The following is a 23,401-nucleotide window of genomic DNA, read 5'->3' on the forward strand; positions in this document are numbered from 1 at the left end:
AATAAATGCAAGTTGCTTTTCCTCTTGAAATGACTGCACATGGCATCTAGGCAAGGGAGCCCTCAATACAACAATCAACATCCCATTTGCCTTCTTAACTGCTTGCTGAGCCTGTATGCTTACTTTCATCTGGTGTACAACGACACCCAAGTCTTGTTGTACCTACCCCTTTTCTAATTTGTTGCTGTTCAGATAATAATCAGCCTTCCTAAAGTGTTGAAACTTATATTTATCCACATTATACTGCCATGCATTCCCCCACTCATTCAACCCATCCAAATCGCACTGGAGTGTCTCTGCATCATCCTCAGATTCCCACCCAGCATTGTGTCATCAGAAAACATGGAGATATTACATTTAATTCCCTCATCTAAATTATTGCAAGTTGACTTATTCCTGCAAGAAACCATTTCCTACGGACCCACTTATTCCTCTTCTTTAATTCCACTCTGCCAACCTATTGTCTATTCAATACTGATTCAAGTTCAAGTTTATTGTCATGGACATGAGTATAAATGCCATGAAAATTTGCTTTTTGTAGCAGCAACACAATACATTGTATTTCTTGCCACAGCCAAGAAAGCTCACCAGCGCCTTTACTTCCTCAGGAGGCTAAAGAAATTCGGCATGTCCCCTTTGACTTTCACCAACTTTTATCGATGCACCATAGAAAGCATCCTATCTGGATGCATCATGGCTTGGTACGACAACTGCTCTGCCCAGGACTGCAGGAAACTGCAGAGACTTGTGGACACAGCCCAGCACGTCACGGAAACCAGCCTCCCCTCCTTGGACTCTGTCTTTACGTCTCACTGCCTTGGTGAAGCAGCCATCATAATCAAAGACCCCACCCACCTGGGTCATTCTCTCTTCTCTCCTCTTCCATCAGGTAGAAGGTACAGGAGCCTGAGGGCACGTACCACCAGGCTTAAGGACAGCTTTTATCCCACTATGAAAAGACTATTGAACGGTTCCCTTATACAATGAGATGGACTCTGACCTCACAATCCACCTTGTTGTGACCTTACACCTCATTGCACTGCACTTTCTCTGTAGCTGTGACACTTTACTCTGTACTGTTATTGTTTTTACCTGCACTACCACAATGCACTCTGTACTAACTCAATGTGACTGCGCTGTGTAATGAATTGACCTGTACGATTGGTATGCAAGACAAGTTTTTCACCGTACCTTGGTACAAGTGACAATAATAAACCAATACCAATACCACTGTAAACATGAGAAACATAAGTTACATAAATTAACATAAATTATACGTAACTTACATGGCATAATAAACAAAATGGACATAATGGTGTAAGTTGAGGGAAATATAGTCTGAGGTTGAATTAAGGTTTTTCAGGTCAGTTCAAGAACCTAATGGCAATGGGGAAGAGCCTTGAGGTGTGGGTCTTCAGGCTCTTGTACCTCCTGCCTGATGGTGACTGCCACTGTGCCTCCTGCAGAGAGTCGGGCCAGTGTTGCAAGGCCGGTCTCTTCACCCTGAGCGGGACACTTCCGGTTGCACCTCTCTCAAACTCCCTTTGCCCCTGAGCAGGGTAACCTAGACATCTCCTGTATGGTGGGAGGTCCTTAATGATGAATATCGCCTTCCTGAGACATTACCTCTTGTAGATGTCCTCGATGGTGGGGAGAGCTGTACCCGTGATGGAACTGGCTGAGTTCACCGCTCTCTGCAGCCTCTTGCGTTCCTGTGCATTGGAGTTCCCATACCAGACCGTGATGCAACAAGTCAGAATGCTTTTTCACTGTATATCTGTCGAAATTCGTCTTGCATGTTAATCTGCTTCCGCTTCTGCATGTATGGAAACACGGGAAGTGCTGACACATAAATGGAGGGATGTTGGAAGTCCAGCTGACACTCCTTTGTCAAGAAATCCAGTCCAATATTTTATTGCGAGATAAGTGTTGGCTTGAATTCTGGAAGAACTTCCCTACAGCGATTCGAATATGCCACTATAGACCCTAATCTTCTGATGCACTCAGCGTTTGCAAGGGTCCCATTAACATTGGGGAAAAGTAACATCAATCATGAAACACTTGCAATAATGAACTGTTAATATTTCTCAAACAGCCAGTGAGCTACTTAGCTGTTATGAATGTTGAAAAGTTCAATAATCGAGCCGTAGAATGAGCAGCCTGTGGGGAAAATGTCTGAATGCCAACCAAGAAAAGGCCAGCTTAATGATGAGCATTTGCAAGAAATGGTGAGGTCGATAAGCACATATTTCATCGGGAGGAATTTTGCATGCCAGAGAGAATGAATTACTTTTTCCTGATCAGGAGATCCAGGACAAAGTCATGACATCAAGAAGGCACAAAGGTTAGCCATTAATATTGCTGTATATGTGGAGGCAAGGGACACATATAGACGTGATTAAAAAATATAGTAGCTCTTACATTTTAAACTTGATGGACCAATAGAATTAAAAGCAAAAATTTCTATTTGTATAGCACCTCCAATATAGCAAAAGTACACAAAAGGATTCTTTAGAAAAATTGGCAAATTTGAAATGATTGATGCAAGGCACAAAATTTGACAGACTTGTGGATAATGAGGAAAGTTGTCAATTGCAGATGACACAAAAATTGGCATAGTTGGGGATAATGAGGAAGGTTGTCAAAGGATTCAGCAGGATGTAGGTCAGCTGGAAAGGTGGGTGGAGAAATGGCAGATGGAGTTTGATCCAGGCAAGTGTGAGGTGTTACAATTTAGGAGATCTAACAGAAGAGGGAAGTATACAGTAAGTGACAGGACCCTCAGGAGCATTGACATGGGGTGGAAAGTGTTGCACAGAGAAGTACTGTGTAACAGATTCTTAAGTCGACTTACGGACTCCCCAGCCACCTGTCATTTCTGCGGCTGGGAGGAGACGATGTGTTATGTATATTGTGAAAAGCTGAAGCCTCTATTTGAGTATCTGAAGGGGCTGCTGATCAAGTTTTGGTCGCACTTCAGCCCCACGCTCCTGATCTTTGGTCACCTGGTGCGGAGAGAGGTAGGTCCGTCGGGGGACCTCCTGGTCAGATTGCTCCTGGGCCTGGCCAAGGTGGCCACTCACGGGTCTGGGTGGCGGGCAGTCAAGGGTTCTGCCCGAGCTGATTGCCTGCCCCTGTTCCAGGGTTACATCCATGCCTGTGTGCCCTTGGAGAAGAAGCACGCCGTATCCAGGGGTGCAATGGGGGATTTCTGGGACTGGTGGGCATCACAGGGGTTCGAGCATATTCTGGATAGTGCTGACCATGTTATAATTTGGAACTGTAAATAGTATGAATCATGTACTATAATATTATATTAATGTAATTCTGTAATCACTTAATAAACCACCTTCAGAAAAGGAAAACAAAATAGGGGCACTGATGTACAGAGGGATCTTAGGGTGCAAGTCTATAGGTCCCTGAAAGTGACAACACAAGCAGATAGGGTGGTAAAGATGGCATACAGCATGCTTGCCTTCATTGGTTGGGCATTGAGTATAAAAGTTGGCAAGTCATGCAGCAGCTGTATAAAACTTTGGTTGGACCACATTGAGTTCTGCTTGCCACATTACACAAAGGATGTGGAGGCTTTGGAGAGTTTGCAGAAGAGGTTTGGGATGTTGCCTGGATTAAATAGTATTGGCTATAAAGATAGGTTTTCCTGTTTTTCCTGGAGCGTCGGAGGCTGAGAGGTGACCTGATCAAAGCACAGAAAATTATGAGAGGCAGAGATAGGGTAGATAGTCTTTTTCCCAGAGTGGAAATGTCAACTACTGGAAGCCAAAGCCTTAAGACGAGAGGGGGAAAATTTGAACAGGATTTACATAACAAGTTTTGACACAGATGCCTGGAACATGCTGCCAGGGGAGGTGATGGAAGCAGGTATGATAGCAATGTTTCAAAGACATTTAGACAGGTACATAAACAGATAGGGAATGGAGGGATACAGAACATGTGCAGGCAGATTGAATTATTTTAATTTGGCATCATGGCCAGCACAGATTTTGTGGGCCAGCTGTGCTGTACAGTGCTGACCTATGTTTTATATTCACAGATTTATAAGTTGGAGTAAAATATACAAGGGGGAATAATCTACTTTTATGGAGTTAGGATCTGCAACTCACTACTTAGAGAGTGGTGGAAATAAAGTCACTCAGGATTTTCAAAAGGGAATTGGAGAGTCATGAGGAAAGATAATTTTCAGGATGCTATGGAAGCTATGGGGGAGTGGAAGATATGGGGGAGGGCGGCACGGTAGTTTAACAGTTAGCGTAACGCTATTACAGCGCCAGCGACCCAGGTTCAATTCCGGCCGCTGTCTGTAAGGAGTTTGTACGTTCTCCCTGTGTCTGCTTGTGTTTCCTCCGGGTGCTCCGGTTTCCTCCCACGTTCCAAAGTCGTACGGGTTAGGAAGTTGTGGGCGTGCTATGTTGGCGCCGGAAGCGTGGCGACACTTGCGGGCTGCCCCCTGAACATTCTATGCAAAAGATGCATTTCACTGTGTGTTTCGATGTACATGTGACTAATAAAGAAATCTTATCTTAAACTGAAGGGTCTTCTAGCAGCCTCAATGAGTGAATGGTATCCTTTAAATGATTAAATGCTTCATAATGATTCAGTAGTTCTATGACTCTAAGCCAGGAAAGATGAGAAAACCCATAACTTAGTTAGAGAGGCAGGTTAAAGGGACAGTTAAAGGAAAAAAAGAGAGGTGGGGGGGGGATGGATGGATGTCCATCAATCTGATATAAATATGCCAGAGCTTCTGGAATATAAGGACAGTCATTGTTTATAATGTTATACAGCACGGAGAGGGGCTCTTAAGATAAGATATCTTTATTAGTCACATGTACATCGAAACACACAGTGAAATGCATCTTTTTGGGTAGAGTGTTCTGGAGGCAGCCCGCAGGTGTTGCCACGCTTCCGGCGCCAACATAGCACGCCCACTACTTCCTAACCCGTACGTCTTTTGGAATGTAGGAGGAAATGGGAGCACCCGGAGGAAACCCACGCAGACACGGAGAGACCCAACTCATCCATACAGACCAAGGTGCCTTCCTGAGCTAGTCCCATTTGCCTGCAGCTTGTCCATATCCCTTTAAACACTGCTTATCCATGTACCTGCCCAAAGGTCTTTCAAATGCCGTAATTGTACGCGTCTCTGCAACTTCCTCTGGCAGCTTGTTGCATATTCCTGCCACCCTCTGTGTGGAAAACCTTGCTCCATATTCCATGGTCCACTGTCCTCTCCTATCGGAATCCTTCTTCTTCAGCCCTTTGCCTCTTCCACCTATCATCTCCCTGCTTCTCACATCATTCCCTTGATCCGCCCTCGCCCACCCACCTACTTTCCCGCTCTCACCTGGACTCACCTATCACCTGTCAGCCTGTGCTCTTCCCCCTCCTCAAACTTTCTTATTCTGGCTTCTGCCCTCTTCCCCTCCAGTCCTGATGAAGGGTCTCGACCCAAAATGTCGACTGTTTATTTCCCTCCATGGATGCTGCCTGACCTGCTGAGTTCCTCCAGCATTTTGTGTGTGTTGCTGCAGATTCCTGCATCTGCAGAATCTCTTGTGTCTCTGTGTTTCTTCTCTGGTCCCCTTGAAATCTTTCCCCTCTCACCTTAAACCTTTGCCCTCTGGTTTTAGATTCCCCTACCCTGGGAGAAAGACTGTGACCTTATGCCCCTCATGATTTGAGACACCTTTGTAAGATCACCCTTCAGCCTCCTTCACTCCAGGCAAACTAGTCCCAGCCTATCCAGTCTCTCCTCGTAATCCAAGCCCTCCAGTCCCAACAACATCCTTGTGAATCTTTTTTGCACTCTCTCGAGCTTAATCACATCATTTCTGGAGCAGAACTGCACATGGCATTCCAGGAGCGTTCTCATCAATATCTTATACAGCTGGAACATGATGCCCCAATTCTTGTTCTCAATGTCCAATCAGATGAAAGCATGCATGTTCTGTAAAATCTTTACCTCTTTTTGTAAACAGAGTGCATTAAAGATGGATAATCTCGAATTTTTTCTCATTATTTTTACTTGTCAATTATAAGTATTTCTTAATATAGTAAATTTTTCCAAATGACCAATACAACCCACACCCTTGGCAAAGTGTAAAGTTACAGGCTGTCAAAAAAGGCTTACATTGAATTAAGCTTTTAGTTCCACCCCAGCAAACTAACAGCACCAGGTCTCCTTCTGCAGAAACTGCTAATTGAATGGTGAATGCTTGAAAGGTTTTGTTCCCTTGCAAATTAAATGCTGACGTTCAAACTCGGTTTGTGGGGAATCTCTTAATTGAATAAATTTCAGTATTGAAAAGCTGCAAATTATGTGAAAGTGGAGATATTGACAGTTCACAAGCTTCCATATTGACATGCAAATTTCACACTTGTTTACAGCAAAGTATTTTTCCCCAAATGACTTGGACTAGCACTGTTTCAGAACAGCGGTGGGGTGAAGGCTGGACTGGAGGAATTCGGTGAACACAGACTTGGCTGCAAGGACTGTGGAGTGAAGGGGTGTGGGTTAGAGATGGGGTGATGATTTGCAGAGATGGAGGTCTCAAATAATGAAAGGGCAGGTAAATATAGAAACATGGGAAATAGGAGTGTGAAGTAGTCCATTAACCCTTTGACGTTCCACCATTCAATCTAATCATAATCGTCAAAGTCAAATTTATTGTCATATGCACGAGTACACGTATGCACAGGTGCAATGAAAAACTTGCTTGCAGCAGCATCACAGGCACATAGCATCATATAAGCAGTATTCACAAGAAAAACATAAATTACATTAAATTTTAAACATAAATATTTTCCAAGGAAGAACATATTTGGAACAAAGAAAAACAAAGACAAGAGACATAGAATATCTTGTCAAGAGGAAGAAAGAAGCTTACCTAAGGTTTAGAAGGCAAGGATCAGACAGGGCTCTGGAGAGTTACAAGGTAGCCAGGAGGGAGCTCAAGAATGGACTAAGGAGAGCGAGAAGGGGGCATGAGAAATCCTTGGCAAGTAGGATTAAGGAAAACCCCAAGGTGTTCTACATGTATGTGAAGAATAGGAAGATGACTAGAGTGAGGGTAGGGCTGGTCAGGGATAAAAGAGGAAACATGTGCCTGGAGTCAGAAGAGCTAGGGGAGATCCTTAATGAATACTTTGCTTCAGTAGTCACCAGAGAGAGAGAGACCTTGACGTTTGTGAGCATGGCATACAACAGGCTAATACACAAAGGCATGTTGACATGAGGAAAGAGGATGTGCTGGAACTTTTGAAAAACATTAGGACAGATAAGTCACTGGGGCCAGACAGGATATATCCAAGGTTATTATGGGAAGCTAGGGAAGAGATTGCTGCGCCTTTGGTGATAATCTTTGCGTCCTCACTGGCCACAGGAATAGTGCCAGATGATTGGAGGGTGGCAAATGTTGTTCCTTTGTCTAAGAAAGGAAGTAAGGATAACCCTGGGAATTATAGACCAGTGAGTTTTACTTCAGTGGTGGGCACATTATTGGAGAAAATTCTTAGAGACAGGATTTATGGGCATTTAGAGAAGCATAGGCTGATTAGGGACAGTCAGCATGGCTTTTTGAGGGGCAGATCGTACCTCACGAGCCTGACTGAATTCTTTGAGGATGTGACAAAGCACATTGATGAAGGTAGAGCAATGGATGTGGTGTAAACAGATTTTAGTAAGGTGTTTGATAAGGTTCCTCATGGAAGGCTCATTCAGAAAGTCAGGAGACATGGGATCCAGGGAAACTTGCCCATGTGAATTAAGAATTGGCTCACCCACAGAAGGCAAGATGGTCATGACAGATGGAGCATATTCTGCCTGGAGGTCGGTGACCACTGGTGTTCTGCGGGGATCTGTTCTGGGACGCCTGCTCCTGTGATTTTTATAAATGACTTGGATGAGGATGTGGAAGGGTGGGTTAGTAAGTTTGCTGATGACGTGAAGGTTGGTGGTTTTGTGGATAATGTTGAAGGTTGCTGTAGATTACAACAAGATATTGATAGAATGCAGAGCTGGGCTGAGAAGTGGCAGGTAGAGTTCAACCCGGAAAAGTGTGAAGTGATACACTTTGGAAGATTGAATTTGAAAGCAGAATACAATGTTATTCTGCCTTCAATACAAGAATACAAGAATACAGGACTCTTAGCAGCATAGAGGTAATGTTGCAGCTCTAAAAACTCTGGTTAGACCACACTTGGAGTATTGTGTTCAGTTCTGGTTGCCTCATTATAGGAAGTATGTAGAAGCTTTAGAGAGGGTGCAGAGGAAATTTACCAGGATGCTGCCTGGATTGGAGAGCATGTCTTATGAGGATAGATTGAGCGAGCTGGGGCTTTTCTCTTTGGAGAGAAGGAGGATGAGAGGTGACTTGATAGAGGTGTACAAGATGATAAGAGGCATGGATCGAGTAGACAGTCAGAGACTTTTTCCCAGGGAGAAAATGACAAACACGAGGGGGCATAATTTTAAGGTCGGAGGAAGGTATAAAGGGGATGTCAGAGGTAAGTTTTTTATACAGAGAGTGGTGGGTGCTTGGGACGCACTGCCAGCAGAGGTTGTGGAGGCAGATACATTTGGGACATTTAGGAGATTCTTAGATAGGCAGATGAATGATAGAAAAATGGAGGGCTATGTGGGAGGGAAGGGTTAAATAGATCTTGCTGCAGGATGAAACATCAGCACAACATTTTGGGCCGAAGGGCCTGTACTGTGCTGTAGTGTTCTATGTTCCATGAAGTCCATTTTAGTGCAAAGTGATCAAACTGGTCATAGTGTTGCTAATGGTTGAAGGGAAGTAGCTGTTCTTGAACCTGGTGGTGTGGGACTTCAGGCTTCTGTACGTCCTGCCTGATGGTAGTTGCGAAAAGATGGCATGGCCCTGGGATCTTTGATGATGAAGTTGGATGTTGCCTTCTTGAGGCATGGAATCCTGTAGATATTCCTAATGCTGATCATTTAAATTCACCATCCTGTTCCAGCTTTCTCTCCATATCCCTCGAACTTCTTCCTTGGCAGCACAGTAGTGTAGCAATTAGTGTAATGCTATTACAGCGCCAACAACGCGGGTTCATTCCCGCCGCTGTCTGTAAGGAGTTTGTACGTTCTCCCCGTGTCTGCGTGGGTTTCCTCCGGGTGCTCTGGTTTCCTCTCAGATTCCGAAGAAACACAGGTTAGGAAGTTGTGGGCATGCTATGTTGGCGACGGAAGAGTGGCGACACTTGCGGGCTGCCCCCAGCACACTCTGAGTCACGCAAAAAGACGAATTTCGCTGTGTGTTTCGATGTACTAATAAATAAATAACATCTTATCTTATGTATTTAATGACTTAGCTTCAACTGCTTTCTGGGGTCAAGTCATCTGGACTCAACACTGAATTCTACAACTTCAGATAGTTTATTTTCTCTGTCTGGGTCAGTTGTTTATCTGTGATATTGGCTCAGCTGTTTTATTTCTCTTTTTCCTCTCTGGAGTTGGAGGACATTCCCGGCCTGATGTACCGGCCATGCCTTCCTGCTCTGCATTTTGCAACTCCTACGTTCTTTGAGATCCTCCAGCGCTTTGTGTGTTCCCTCAGATTCCAGCATCTGCAGTCTCCATTTCTTTGTCCATGTTCTTTTGTCTACGTTCTCACTCTCTAACTGCTCCCATTTAGTTATTGACCAGATAACCTTGTTTACAGCGTATCCCCATGGTCACCCCAATTTTAACCTCTCAGAGATATCAACCATCCCCCACCTCCCTTAACAAGTTCCTTTTCTCTCCTTCCAGTTCTGATGAAGGGTCTTTGACCGGAAACATTAACTCTGTTTCTCTTCCCACAGATGCGACTTGACCTGTTGTGTATTTCCAGCAATTTCTGATTTTATTTAACAGCTCTATCTAATTATTTTAACAAAAGGTAAATTAGCTAATAATTATGTTGGACTTCACAAACCTAATCTGATGCAGGTTTGGCAGGCAGATACTCCAGTGAAAGCTCTGTGGAACTGATGCATGTTTGCACTCCATGGCTTGGCTTTTTGATAAGCCCAACACTGAGGTAGTGACCAGAAGACCATAGGACATAGCAGCAGAATTCAGCCATTCGGCCCTTTGAGTCTGCTCCACCATTGGATCATGGTTGATTTATTTTTCCCTCTTAACCCCATTCTCCTGCCTTCTCCCTGTAATCTTTAACACCCTTACTAATCAAGAACCTATTAACCTCCGCTTTCAATATACCCAATGCCTTGGACACCACAGCCGTCTGTGGCAATGAGTTCCACAGATTCACTACCCTCTGGCTCAAGAAATTCCTCCTCATCTCTGTTCTAAAGGGACATCCTTCTATCCTGAGGCTGTGCCCTCTGGTCCGAGACTCTCCCACTACTGGAAACATCCTGTCCACATCCATTCCATCCAGGCCTGTCAATATTCGATATGTTTCAATGAGATACCACTTCCTCCTTCTAAACTCCAGTGAGTACAGGCCCAGAGCCATCACATGCTTCTCATACATTAACCTTTTCGTTCCTGGGATCATTCTTGTAAATCTCCTCTGGATCCTCTCCAATGCCAGCACATCCTTCCTTAGATATGGGGCCCAAAACTGCTCACAATGATATTGTTGGGGAAGGGCAAACAGCGAGTTCAGGGATTCATGCTGAAATCTCAATGGCATTTCTGTGGCTAAACACTTGCATCTGAGCATGGAACTGTTAGTGTTTGTCCACAGGATTCGTGTTAATAAAATTCTACTCATCTCTTTTTTCTGGTTGCTAAATGTGCAAGTTGTAAATGATTCCAACCAGGGGAACTATTTGCTCCTTTCATTTTCAACATTGCATACGACGTTGGGGCAAATGGACTTGAGAAAATAAGAGCAGAAGTAGATCAATCGACCCCGCAAGTCTTGAATTCAAGTTACATGCTATGCTGGCGCTGGAAGTGTGGCGACACTTGCGGGCTGCCCCCAGAAAACTCTATGCAAAAGATGCATTTCACTGTGTGTTTCGATGGACTTGTGACTGATAAAGATATCTTATATCTCTTATCTTAAATCAGTTACATGCAGACTAAATGAATACAGCTGGATTTTCCCAGTGCTTTGAGTAAACTCACTCACTTGATATCTGAGTCTTTAGATGCCATCTTCCATTAGACAAGGGCCTTTTTTCCCAAGGTGCAGTGAACAAACTTTGAATTAATCAAATTTTCCTTCTTGTAATGTGCACAGCTTATCAATTGGTTCTTTGAAGCATGGTAGTTCATGATTGGTTCAAAGTTCAGTGGGATCTCTTCACTCTACATATTACGTGCTGAAGTTGAATAACAATTTTATTTCAAGATAGTGTGGGCTAACTGTGCCAACTCAGCAGTCTCTCTTGGTTAGCTAATGATTATGTCCTCTAAAATCCCTCATTTCAGTTCACAGTCTAATGTGCTTTAGAGTCACATAGTGGAAAAACAGGTCTTTCGGCCTACTGTGTCCATGACAACATCAAGTACCCATCTGTACTAATTCCATTTACCAGCACTTGGCCTACACTTAGTCTTCTATGCTTTTATTAGCTTGTTTTTGATTTTATGTATTACCCTGATTTCTAACAAGAGATAGTGGTGAATCTCTGGAATGTTCTATCCCAGAGAGTTGTAGAGTCTAGCTCATAGGAAGTATTTAAAGTGGAGGTTTAAATAAAGGTTTGACATATCGGGGGTTTGATAAGATAAGATATCTTTATTAGTCGCAGGTACATCGAAACACACAGTGAAATGCATCTTTTGCATTGAATGTTCTGGGTGCAGCCTGCAAGTGTCGCCACACTTCCGGCACCAACATAGTATGCCCACAACTTCCTAACCTGTATGTCTTTGGAATGTGGGAGGAAACTGGAGCACCCAGAGGAAACCCACGCAGACACAGGGAGAACATACAAACTCCTTACACACAGCGGCCGGAATTGAACCCAGGTCGCTGGTGCTGTAATAGCCTTAGGCTAACCATTACACTGTGGTGCTGTAATAGCCTTACGCTAACCATTACACCACCGTGCCTCTGATACACAAAAGGAGTTGAGGCCTGAGGCAGATCAGCCATGATCATACTAAATAGCAGGGCAGTCTTGAAAAGTGAGTGGCTACCTGCTGCTCCTATTTACTCGTACTTCTGTGCATTAAGATTCTTCTTGGCAATATTCCAAGTAGATTTTTTCCAAGCCATGCCAAAAACATACTTTACCGAGACTCATGGACTGTTTTGCTCCCACAGGTGTCAATCTAAATGACGGACAATGGCACTCCATCCATTTGAGCATCAGACGGAATCGTGTCAGTGTCTTGTTGAATGGCAAAGCTTCCTCCACTTCTCATTTGACTGTGCAGACATTGATGTACTCAGGAAGCAGCTACTATTTTGGAGGTGGGATCTCAACATTTGTCAGATGAACCATTTTGTATTGAGCACTTGTCACTTTTAACGTGCCAGCCATTTCTAAATTTGTTTCTGGTCAAAGGTTCAACGATGTAGCTTATAGAGTCAGCCAGAACAAGGAATTTTGTAATCTTGATATTGGAATCAGTTTATTATTGTCACATGTACTGAGATACATTGAAAAGCTTTTGTTTGCGTGCCACCCAGGCAGATCGTTCCATACATAAGTACATACAGGTAGTAAAAGGAAAACAGAATGCAGAATATAATGTTACAGTTACAGAGAAAGTGCAGTGCAGGTAGAGAAATAATTGGTAAATTAGTTTATTATTGTTATATGTATTGAGGTACAGTCAAAAACTTGTTTTGCATGCCATCCATACAGATCATTTCTTTACAACAGTGCACTGAGATAGTACAAGGGAAAAGCAATAACAGAATGCAGAATAAAGTGTTACAGTTACAGAGAAAGTGCAGGCAGACAATAAGGTGCAAGAGCATAACAAAGTAGATTGTGAGGTCAAGAGTCTGTCTTATCAAATAAAGTGCAAGGGCCACGATGAGGTAGGTTGGGAGATCAAGAGTTCATCTTTTTAGCGTATGAGAGGTCCATTCAAGAGTCTAATAACAGCAGGATAGAAACTGTTCTTGAGCCTGGTGGTACATGTTCTCAAGCTTTTGTATCTTTTCCCCGATGGGAGGAGGAGAAGAGAGAATGTCTGTGGTAGGTGGGGTCTTTGATTATGTTGGCTGCTTTTCCAAGGCAGTGGGAAGTGCGGACAGAGTCAATGGAGGGGAGGCTGGTTTGTGTGATGGACAGGGTTGCGTTTACAGCCCTCTGCAATTTCTTGCAGTTTTGGGCAGAGCAGTTGGTAGACCAAGCTGTGATGCATCCGGAGAGGATTATTTCTGTGGTGCATCTGTAAAAATTGTTGTCGGATGAAATCCTGTGATTTTTTTTAGATGGTCTTCGACCATCATCTGGCCTGCCCAGGCTTTTACTGTTGGTCACCTCAGAGACCCATTCTGATGGTGGGCCGTCTTTCTTCAGTCAACTGGAAATGAAAAAACTCTTTGTCACTTGATGGGATGACCCTTTGCCAAATACCCTTAATTCCCCTCAGCCCTGACTTTCTCTTTCCATTACAATTTTTCTCTTGGTATTGTTTGTAATCTTTTCCAGGACAATCTAGAAGGGTTGTGAAGATAAACATAAGAATAAATTGGAACAGGAGTTGGCCATACACCCCTTTGACTCTGTTATTATGGCTAACCTTGTATTTCATCCATTTGCATTTTCAACACCTAGGTTCCTTTATTCCTCTGGATTCTATTTGACCTCAACGTTGAATTGACACAATCACTGAGACGGAATATTTGAAAGCATCACTACCTTCTGAATGAAGAAATTCTTGTCCAAAATTGGACTTCAGCACTAAATGGGTGCAGTGTATAAGCACTGAAAGCACGTACCACCAGGATCAAGGACAGCTTCTATCCTGCTGTTATAAGACTATTGAACAGTCCCATAGTATGATAAGATGGACTCTTGACCTCACAGTCTACCTCATTATGGCCTTGCACCTTATTGTCTACCTGCACTGCACTTTCTCTGTAACGGTAACACTTTATTCTGCATTCTGTTATTGTTTTCCCTTGTACTACCTCAATGCACTGATGTGATGAAATGATCTGTATGGATGGCATGCAAAATACAATTTTTCACTGTACCTCGGTACATGTGACAATAATAAACAAATTTACCATATCTAAACCAGAAGAAAAAATTGTAAAATTGAGACCTACTTCCTTTAAGAAACAGTTTTGTAGTTTAGTTCTCTTTGAGATCATTTCATGCTTCTCCAGTGCAGCTGCTAATGAGACTGAACAATGAACACAAGAAATAGGAGCAGGAGTTGGATAAAGACCGTATATGCCTGTCCTGCTGTTTAATAACTTCAGGGCCAATCTGAAACAAAAGCAGAAAATGCTGGAAACACTCTGCAGGTCAGGCAGCATCTGTGGAACAAGAGTTCATATTATAGGTCAAAGACCTTTCCTCAGAACAAGGGTAAGTGGGAAAATAAGTTAGTTTTAAGTTGCAGAGAGGGTGGGAGAAGGGTGGACAGGACAAAGGAATATCTCCAATCGGGTGAGGCCAGGGTTGTCCTGGGGATAAGCTGATGATAATTTACCTGGATTCCTCTGCACTGCAAAATTCTGCATCCTTAGCCTCAGCACTCTTCTTCCTGATAGTCCAAGAATCTCACTGTTTTGACCTTGAATGTATTCAACTATCTACTTTCACAGCTCTGTGGGGCAGGGAACCCCAGAGCTTCCTGCTCTTCTGAGAGAAGAAAATCCTCCTTGCCTCTGTCTTGAATGGAAGAACACTTTTTCTGAAACTCTGCCTCAGTGCCTGATGCCCCTCAAGGGGAAGCATAACTGTGACATTTTCCATGTCACTCTTTCTTCTGAACTCCAATGAATGCAGACCAAACTGCTCGACCTTTCCTCAGTGGACAACTCCTTCACCCCGCGTATCATCCTCATAAATCTTCTCTGAAATACAAGTATGTCCCTCCTTCAATAAGGAGAGAAAGTGGTGTGTAGTTATACAGATTTGTTCTCACCACTACCCTGTAGCATTGTAGAAAACTTACCACAATATTATACCCAACCTATTGCAATAAAGACCAACTTTCCATTTGCTTCCGAGTTACTTGTTGTATGTGCATCCTAACTTGCTGTGTTGCATTGTTGTGGATACCCAGATCTCTCTGAACACCGGCATTCTATAATCTCTCTCCATTTAAACAATATTCTGCTTTTGTATATAAAGTACATAACATCACATTTACTACATTATAGTCCATCTGTCAAATCTCTGCCCATTTGCTCAAAGTTAACATCATAAAAACATAAGAAGTAGAAGAAGCTCCCTGGGTCTATTCTGCCATTGAGTAAGGTCATGGTTCATCTTTTACCTCAGTCCCTCTTTCTTACACCAACCCCATCTTCATGAATTCATTACTATTCAATAATTTATCAATCACTGTCTTGAATATATTCAACAACTGAGCATTCAAAGCCCTCTGGAGTAAAAAATTCAAAGTCCTGAGTGTAACACGTTATTCTGCATTCTGTTATTGTTTTCCCTTATGCTACTTCAATGCACTGTTGTAATGAAATTATCTGTATGGATTGCATGCAAAACAAAGTTTATCGCTGTACCTCTGTATGTGTGACAACAATAAACCAATTTACCAATTTTACCAACCTCTTATTTTGAGACTAAGACCTCTGGGGTGAGAAACTCCAGACTAGAGAAACATCATCCTCGAATCTTACCCTCTTAAACCCCTTAGACTTTGTCTATGCTTCAATGAGATTACCCTTCATTCTTCTAAACTCAGGAGAGTAGAGAGCCAGTGTTTAATCTCTCCTCATAGGACAATCCACACATCCCAGGAACCAATCTGGTGAACCCTCTTTGTGCTCCCTTATGTAGGAGGACTAGACATGTACACTATATTCTAGATGTGGTCACACTGGAGACTTTCATAATTGTGGTTTCATAATTTACTCTTGTATTCAAATCCTCTTGTAATAGACCTCAACATATCACTTGCACTCCCAGAACACACAAAATGCTGGAAGAACTCGATGGGTCAGGCACCATCTACAGAGGGAAATGGACAGTTGACATTTCGGGTTGAGACCCTTCATCCGGATTCAATAATTGCATGCTCATCTGCATGTTGACTTTCAGTGAGTTTAATTACAAGAATACCCTTGAGCATGATCACCTTTCACTCTCTCATCATTTGAAAATTCCTCCACTTTCCTATATTTACTGCCAAATTTCAGTTTCAGGGTGAACTGAATCACATTCAATCTCCATGTAACATTCAATCTTAATATGATCAGTTTCCCCTAAAGGCTCCTTAGCTACCAAATTCTCTCATTGTTACGAGTCAGGTTGCTATTTGGTGAATGTCCCTTTAAAGCACCTGGACAATACAGTAGTAGTGTGTGTGTGGTGTCATCAAGGTAGCAAGAAGAAACAACGTGCTGGTGGTTTTGCTCAGTGGGTCGGAGAGAGAGAGAAGAGAGAGACTGACTGCAGGTCTCCGGATCAATGGATGAAGAACAATAGCTGTGTCTGGCACTACAATCCATGTATGGATATTTGGAGCAAACAAGTGGAGTCCACTTTGTCGTTAACCTGTAGTGGGAAACAGGTATTTGTGTGGGCGACCACGTATTGAATGCCTTCGGGGTGGCAGATACTTTGGAACAAAACAGTGGAGATCATCGGAGATTGAGGTGTCGCATGGGTTCCATCGTGGAACACGTGGATTTCATAAATTCTCTTTACATTCTCTCTACATTTTCTCTTCAGTCAACAGTGGTTTTGCAAAAGCCTTTGCTTACATTTCACCTTTTGACTTGCTGAACTGAACTTTGAGAACTATTCCTGGACTTGGAGTTTGGGAATTTGCCACACACACACTTTGAGTATTAGTTTTGGGGTTTATGTTTGAAATCTAATGTTTTTACTTTTCTTATTATCACAAGTAGTTATTAATAAAATAGTTTATAACATTTATACATGACTCGGTGTGTTTCTGTTGTTGCTAGTACGTAACGTCATAACAAATTTTGTTTATCATTATCCATTTTGTTACCTCGATTGCCTTGTCTTTCTCTTGCTTTCCAAGAGCCTACTTCCCTTCACAAGAACCTACTCCCCCACCAAATCCCCTCTCCACTTAAAGTCTTATGCACAGTCCTTGCTATTTGATGCTAGGACACAAGACCCAGTCTAATTCATGAAACACCCATCCCATCTGAACATATCCCTCTTTCCCAGGACTGCTATCAGAGCCCCATGAATTAAAACTCATTTCTCTCACATCAGTCTTTGAGTCGCGTATTCACTTCTCAGATACTATTGATATGTGACTCAGGAAATAATCCTATTTTTGTGGTTCCACTTTTAATTTGGATTCCAGCTGTTCCTCTCCTTTGGCAGAACCTCCTTCTTCATGTTTTTTATGTCATTAGTTTCCACAAGGACCATGATAATTGAATTATTCCCCTCCCACTCCCATCCCAAGGCACCAGGCAAGGAATACAACCTTCATGACTCATGTTCAGTATCAATCTCTCTAACTGACTGTCTCCAACACTGCAACATTCTTTTTCACTCCCCAACATCAGCCCGCCCTGCACCACAGTGCTGTAGTCAGTTTGCTCATCCTCCTTGCAATCTCTGCTCTCTTCTAAAGAGATTACAAGAACTTTGTCTCCAGTGGATAAGTACAAGGGCTGCTGGAAATCTATCATCCATTGTCACATCTTCCTGTTCCTCTTACTGTGGAATACTTAACCTATGAGGTGTGACTGCTTCCTTGAATTAAGTGTCCAGATAACTTTCTCTGTACCATGTGCATTGTAGTTTCCATATCTCAGACTGTAGCTCAAGAACTCGAGTCAAAATTCCAGCCCGCAACACCCAGGACCTTCCGGTGGCCACCCACTTCAATTCCACATCCCATTCCCATACTGACATGTCTATCCACTGCATCCTCTACTGCCACGTTGAGGCCGGACGCAGCTTGGTGGAGCAACACCTCATATTCCGCCTTGGGAATCTCCAACCTGATGTCCTTAACATCAATTTCTCTAACCCCACAGCTTCTTTTTAATTCCCCCCATTCCTTTGTCTTCCCTTATTCCCATGGCTCCCTTCCCCCACCTTGATGACCTGCTCATCTCTTCTCCTCCCCTCCCCCATCCTTTATTCCATCGTCCACTGCCCTATCCTACTGGATTCCTCCTTCTTCAGCCCTCAGCCTCTTCTACCTATCACCTCTCAGCTTATTACATCTCCCTCTCCCCAACCCACTACCTTCCCCCTCTCACCTGGACTCGCCTATCACCTGATCTCACCGATCTACGTGTGCCCCTCCCCCTGCCCCCACCTTCTTATTCTGGTTTCTGCCCTCTTCCTTTCCGGTCCTAATGAAGGGTCTCGGCCTGAAACGTCGACTGTTTATTTCCCTCCATGGATGCTGCCTGACCTGCTGAGTTCCTCCAGCATTTTGTGTGTACTGCTCCAGATACATCCAGCATTTGCAGGATTTCCTGTGGCTCAAAATTCCTCAAGCTGTGGACACCAACTGCATGTGTGGTTACCAGGGATCACAATGGGTTTTGTGAGCTCCCCATATGCATCTGCTTTTCACTCCCTGGTTTCTTCAATGGGGATGTTATATTTCCAACTGTTGGGACCTTTCAAGAATCTGAGGAATTTTGGAAAATCACAGCCAATAAATCCACCATCGCTTTGGAGCAAATGTTGCAGGCCATCAGGTCCAGAGTCTTTTAGACTGAAATGTATCTTGTACAAGATAACAACCAGTAGCATCTTGCAGTAATAGCTTATTAAGTACAAACTTAACAATAGGTGATAATTGACTGGTGGTTCACAACCCTTGGTCTCTGGGAACCCTCAGACATAATTGTCTTCTAGCTATCTGCTTTTCTGTTTTCTCTGCTTGTATGACCATTTCTTCTATCTGCTTACTTCTATCCCTCAGTTCTCAGACAAAGGCCACTCAGTCAATGTCCATACATGGTCTGTAACAAGTCCATGATTTTGTTGGCCTTTGTGGTCATAAATTGGTGTTGGTATTGGTTTATTATTGTCACTTGTACCGAGATATGGTGAAAAACTTGTCTTGCATACTGTTCATACAGTTCAATTCATTACACAGTGCATTGAGGTAGTACAGGGTAAAAACAATAACAGAATACAGAGTAATGTGTCACAGCTACAGGGAAGTGCATTGCAGGTAGACAATAAGGTGCAAGGTCATAACAAGGTAGATTGTGAGGTCAAGAGTCCATCTCATCGTATAAAGGAACCGTTCAATCATCTTATCACAGTGGGATAGAAGCTGCCCTTGAGCCTGGTGGTATGTGCCCGCAGGCTCCTGTATCTTCTGCCTGATGGGAGGGGAGAGGACAGAGAATGATCCGGGTGGGTGGGGTCTTTGATTATACTGGTTGCTTCACGAGGGCAGCGAGAGGTATAGACAGAGTCTATGGGGGGGAGGCAGGTTTCCATGATGCACTGGGCTGTGCCCACAACTCTCTGCAGTTTCTTGCCATTCTGAGCAGAGCAGTTGCCATACCAAGCCGTGATGCATCCAGACGGGATGCTTTCTATGGTGCATCGATAAAAGTTGGTGAGTGTCAAAGGGGACATGCCAAATTTCTTTAACCTCTTGTGAAAGTAGAGATGCTGGTGATGTGCCATGATCATGGGTGAGACAAGCCCCCGTGATCAGCAACAGCCATCGACTCCATGGTCTGAGTGGTTTGTGAACTAAGCTTACCAAGTCACAACGGCCATGAACTTCACACAGCACTTATATGTTAATTTATTTTTATAAACATAAGAGGTTTTGTGACCCTAAATACAATATCCTGGAGAGGGAGTGACTTTAAATCATGCAATGTTCAGTGTGTTGTCCTCTTTGTTTTCTGTGAGTTATTTACAAAGGCCATAAGTTGTGACCATTTGATCCAGTTTCAGGGGTAAATAATTAAAAGAAACCATGTGCCTTGGTAATCTGATCTTGTGCAAAGAATATACTGTGTAGATTAGACCATAAGACCATAAGATATAGGAACAGAATTAGGCCATTTGGCCCATCAAGTCTGCTCCACCATTCAATCATGGCTGATTTTTTCTTCAAACCCATTCTCCCGCCTTCTCCCCATAGCCCTTAACCCCCTTGCCAATCAAGAACCTATCAATCTCTGCCTTAACTACACCCAATGACTTGGCCTCCACAGCCATCTATGGCAACGAATTCCACAGATTCATCACCCTCTGGCTGAAGAAATTCCTCCTCATTTCAGTTTTACAAGGACACCCCTTTATTCTGAGGCTGTGCCTTCAGATCCTAGACTCTCTGACTAATGAAAACGTCCTCTCCACATCCATTCTGTCCAAGCCAGATAAGGGTAGATACAACATGAGTGACTGGTCTGAACTCTTCAGCATGATAAACAGCATTGTTGAGATCTTTCAGAAGTATTTGTGTTTCAATGAGACCTTTCATTCTTCTAAACTCCAGAAGCATAGATGCATTGTATTCAATCTCTTTGGAGAAAGAAACGGTTCCATTTTTACACATCAGTAATCAAAACTGCTCCACTTTTACAGTTTGATGTCCTAATATTGTCAGTCTCGGTCTTTTCTTATTATGCTAAATTGTTCCTTACATGCTGTGTTTCAAAGGCTGCCCTGGAAACCCCACTGGTGATGAATGCTCCAATACCATTGGTCCATTTCAAGGCTGCATGCGACTGTTCTCAATAGACAACCAGCCAGCAAATCTCATTCTGGTACAGCAGGGTCTGCAAGGTAACTTCAGTGATCTCCAGATCGACCTGTGTGGCATCGTTGACAGGTAATCTTGCTTCATATTTAGTGGGGATATCCTTTCATTTGAAGTCTGGATAAAATTCTAACACTAAAGCTGTTTATTATCACACTCAACTACAGACCTAAAGGAAAAATGGAAATTTATAACTATTACTAATTTCCTTTTAGATATTAAGATTGAATAGTTTAATGCATATACAACAGGCATGTGCACAGACACACAAATAGGCACACAGAGACATATAAACACACAGACACACAAACACGCATACACACACACAGACAGACACTACTATACACATTAGCGGACATATACATGTTTGGAGACAGACACACAGATAAACACACATTCGGAAACAGACTTACAGACATCGACACATGCACGCACCGCATGCACACACGCACACACACATAGACGTGTGCACGCGCGTGCACACACACACACACACACACACACACACACACAAAAACTGAATTAAATTCTGATATAGAATCATAGTCAGAAATCATAGAAATTCACAGCACAGAAGGAAACCGTTGGGCCCATCATTTCCATTTCAGCCAAGAACCGAACTATGTAGGTTGGCCCAGTTTCAGGACCATAGCTCTTCAATTGCTCATCCTGTTGCATATTAAATGTGCTGAGGCTTTCTTTGTCCACCACTCTCCCAGCCAATGAGATCCAGATCCCCAGCACCCTCAGAATGAATGAATGCCCTGATGTACGGATCACAACATCACACAGAACAGGATCAAGTTATTTGGATCCTTTTGCCTGTATTTGTTCTTAAAAGAGCTAATCAATTAATCTCAATGTGCTTGTTCTTTTGCTGTGATATAGAAATAGTGAAGGCTTGATGCCTAATAGAGAAAGGCAAGTGAAGCAAAATAAATATGATTGTAAAATAGAAGGACACAGGAACAGGAGGAAGCCACAGCTCCTTGAGACGTTTTGGCACTTATTGAGATAATGTCTAATCCTTGACCTAACTTAATGTAATTTTGTTTCCCTGCATCCTGTCAAACTTCTGATTATCAGATATCTATGTGTCTCAGATTTAAAATTGCCATCTTCAACTGCATTTTGCAGTAAACGATTCCAAATGTCTGCTACCTTTAATATTTCACATTGAGCTCAAAAATTATTAAAATATAATTCTGAACAATGTTTTCTTCAGAACTTCCCCCTGTTTGGAGGCTGTGATAGGAAAAAACTGAAGAAAATGGGTTGGTCTAAAGTTAGTTTAATTTAAAATATTGGATGAAACCCACTGGAGAGATCTCATCGAGTCATTTTCCTCATGCATTCATGGTTTTCGCAGGCTGAGCCAGCCTTCAATTACTCATCCCTTGTTGCCCTTGACAAGGTGGTGGTGAGCTGCCTTCTTGAACCACTGCAGTCCTTGAGGTGTGGGTACACCCACAATGCTGTTAGGGAGGGAGTTCCAAGATTTTGATCCAGTGACAGCGAAGGAACGGCGATATATTTCCAAATCAGAATGGTGTGTGGCTTGGAGGGCATCTTCGAGGTGGTGGTGTTCCCCTGCTTTTTACTGCCTTTGACTTTCTAGCCGATAGAAGTTGAAAGTATGGAAGGTGCTGTCTAATCCATGGTTAAGCCTTCCAGGTACATACCTTGCTTCATTTAAACTAAGATAATTTATTGCACTAATCCTCCCAATTTTTGTTTAAAACCTGCCTCTAGCAATAGCCATCACTGCATAAAGGGGTAGTAAGTGTTAAAGGCTTCAATAATCATCCTCCACATAGTGAAGCATTGACTTTAAATCACAATGTTCTGATTGAGTCATAAGTCAATCTCGGAGCAGTCCAAAGTAATCTTTTATAAACTTAACATGGTGCAAGAACACAAAGTCCTTCACGGTCATCATGAACAGGATTTCCAATCAAACAATAATTATGGATGTATTGCATGCAATTTACTGTGTGGAGTATCTTCAGGGTGCAGGTTTAGTTTGTCATGCAAGACAATTTTTTTATATAGTCACGTGTTTTTATTGTGCAATAGATGTTTACCAAATTACTGTGAACATGGAGGAGAATGCTCTCAGTCCTGGAGTACATTCTACTGTGACTGCACAGGGACTGGCTACACAGGAGCCACCTGCCATAACTGTGAGTAACGCTGAGCTAACTGTATTGCATACATCGATACTGCTGGTTGGACCTAGTGTACTGTTGACAAAATAGTGGGGAGTTAGGGCACTGACTTTTAATAACTTGAGCAGATTGTACATTGACTCTATAGTCACAGTAAAGAGGTTGACTTCTACCTGTTCTCTAAATTGGATCACCGAGCCACTTGATTCAGAGGATACACAAGGGACTGCAGATGCTGGAATCTGGAGCAACAAACAAACTGCTGGAGGAACTCAGCAGGTCAGGCAGCATCTGCGAAGGGAAAAGGACGGTCAATGTTTCGGGTCGAGATCCTTCATCTGGACTGGACTAGAAGACATCCAGTCCAGATGAAGGGTCT

The 23,401-nt window shown here is 43.0% G+C and overlaps 1 pseudogene; it reads left to right on the forward strand.

Moving 5' to 3' along the window:
* LOC127572767 (contactin-associated protein-like 5) overlaps positions 1-23,401 on the forward strand; it is a 991,970-nt pseudogene that overhangs the window by 558,077 nt on the left and 410,492 nt on the right.

The sequence above is a fragment of the Pristis pectinata genome, chromosome 1, assembly GCF_009764475.1.
Source record: "Pristis pectinata isolate sPriPec2 chromosome 1, sPriPec2.1.pri, whole genome shotgun sequence".
NCBI lineage: Eukaryota > Metazoa > Chordata > Chondrichthyes > Rhinopristiformes > Pristidae > Pristis > Pristis pectinata.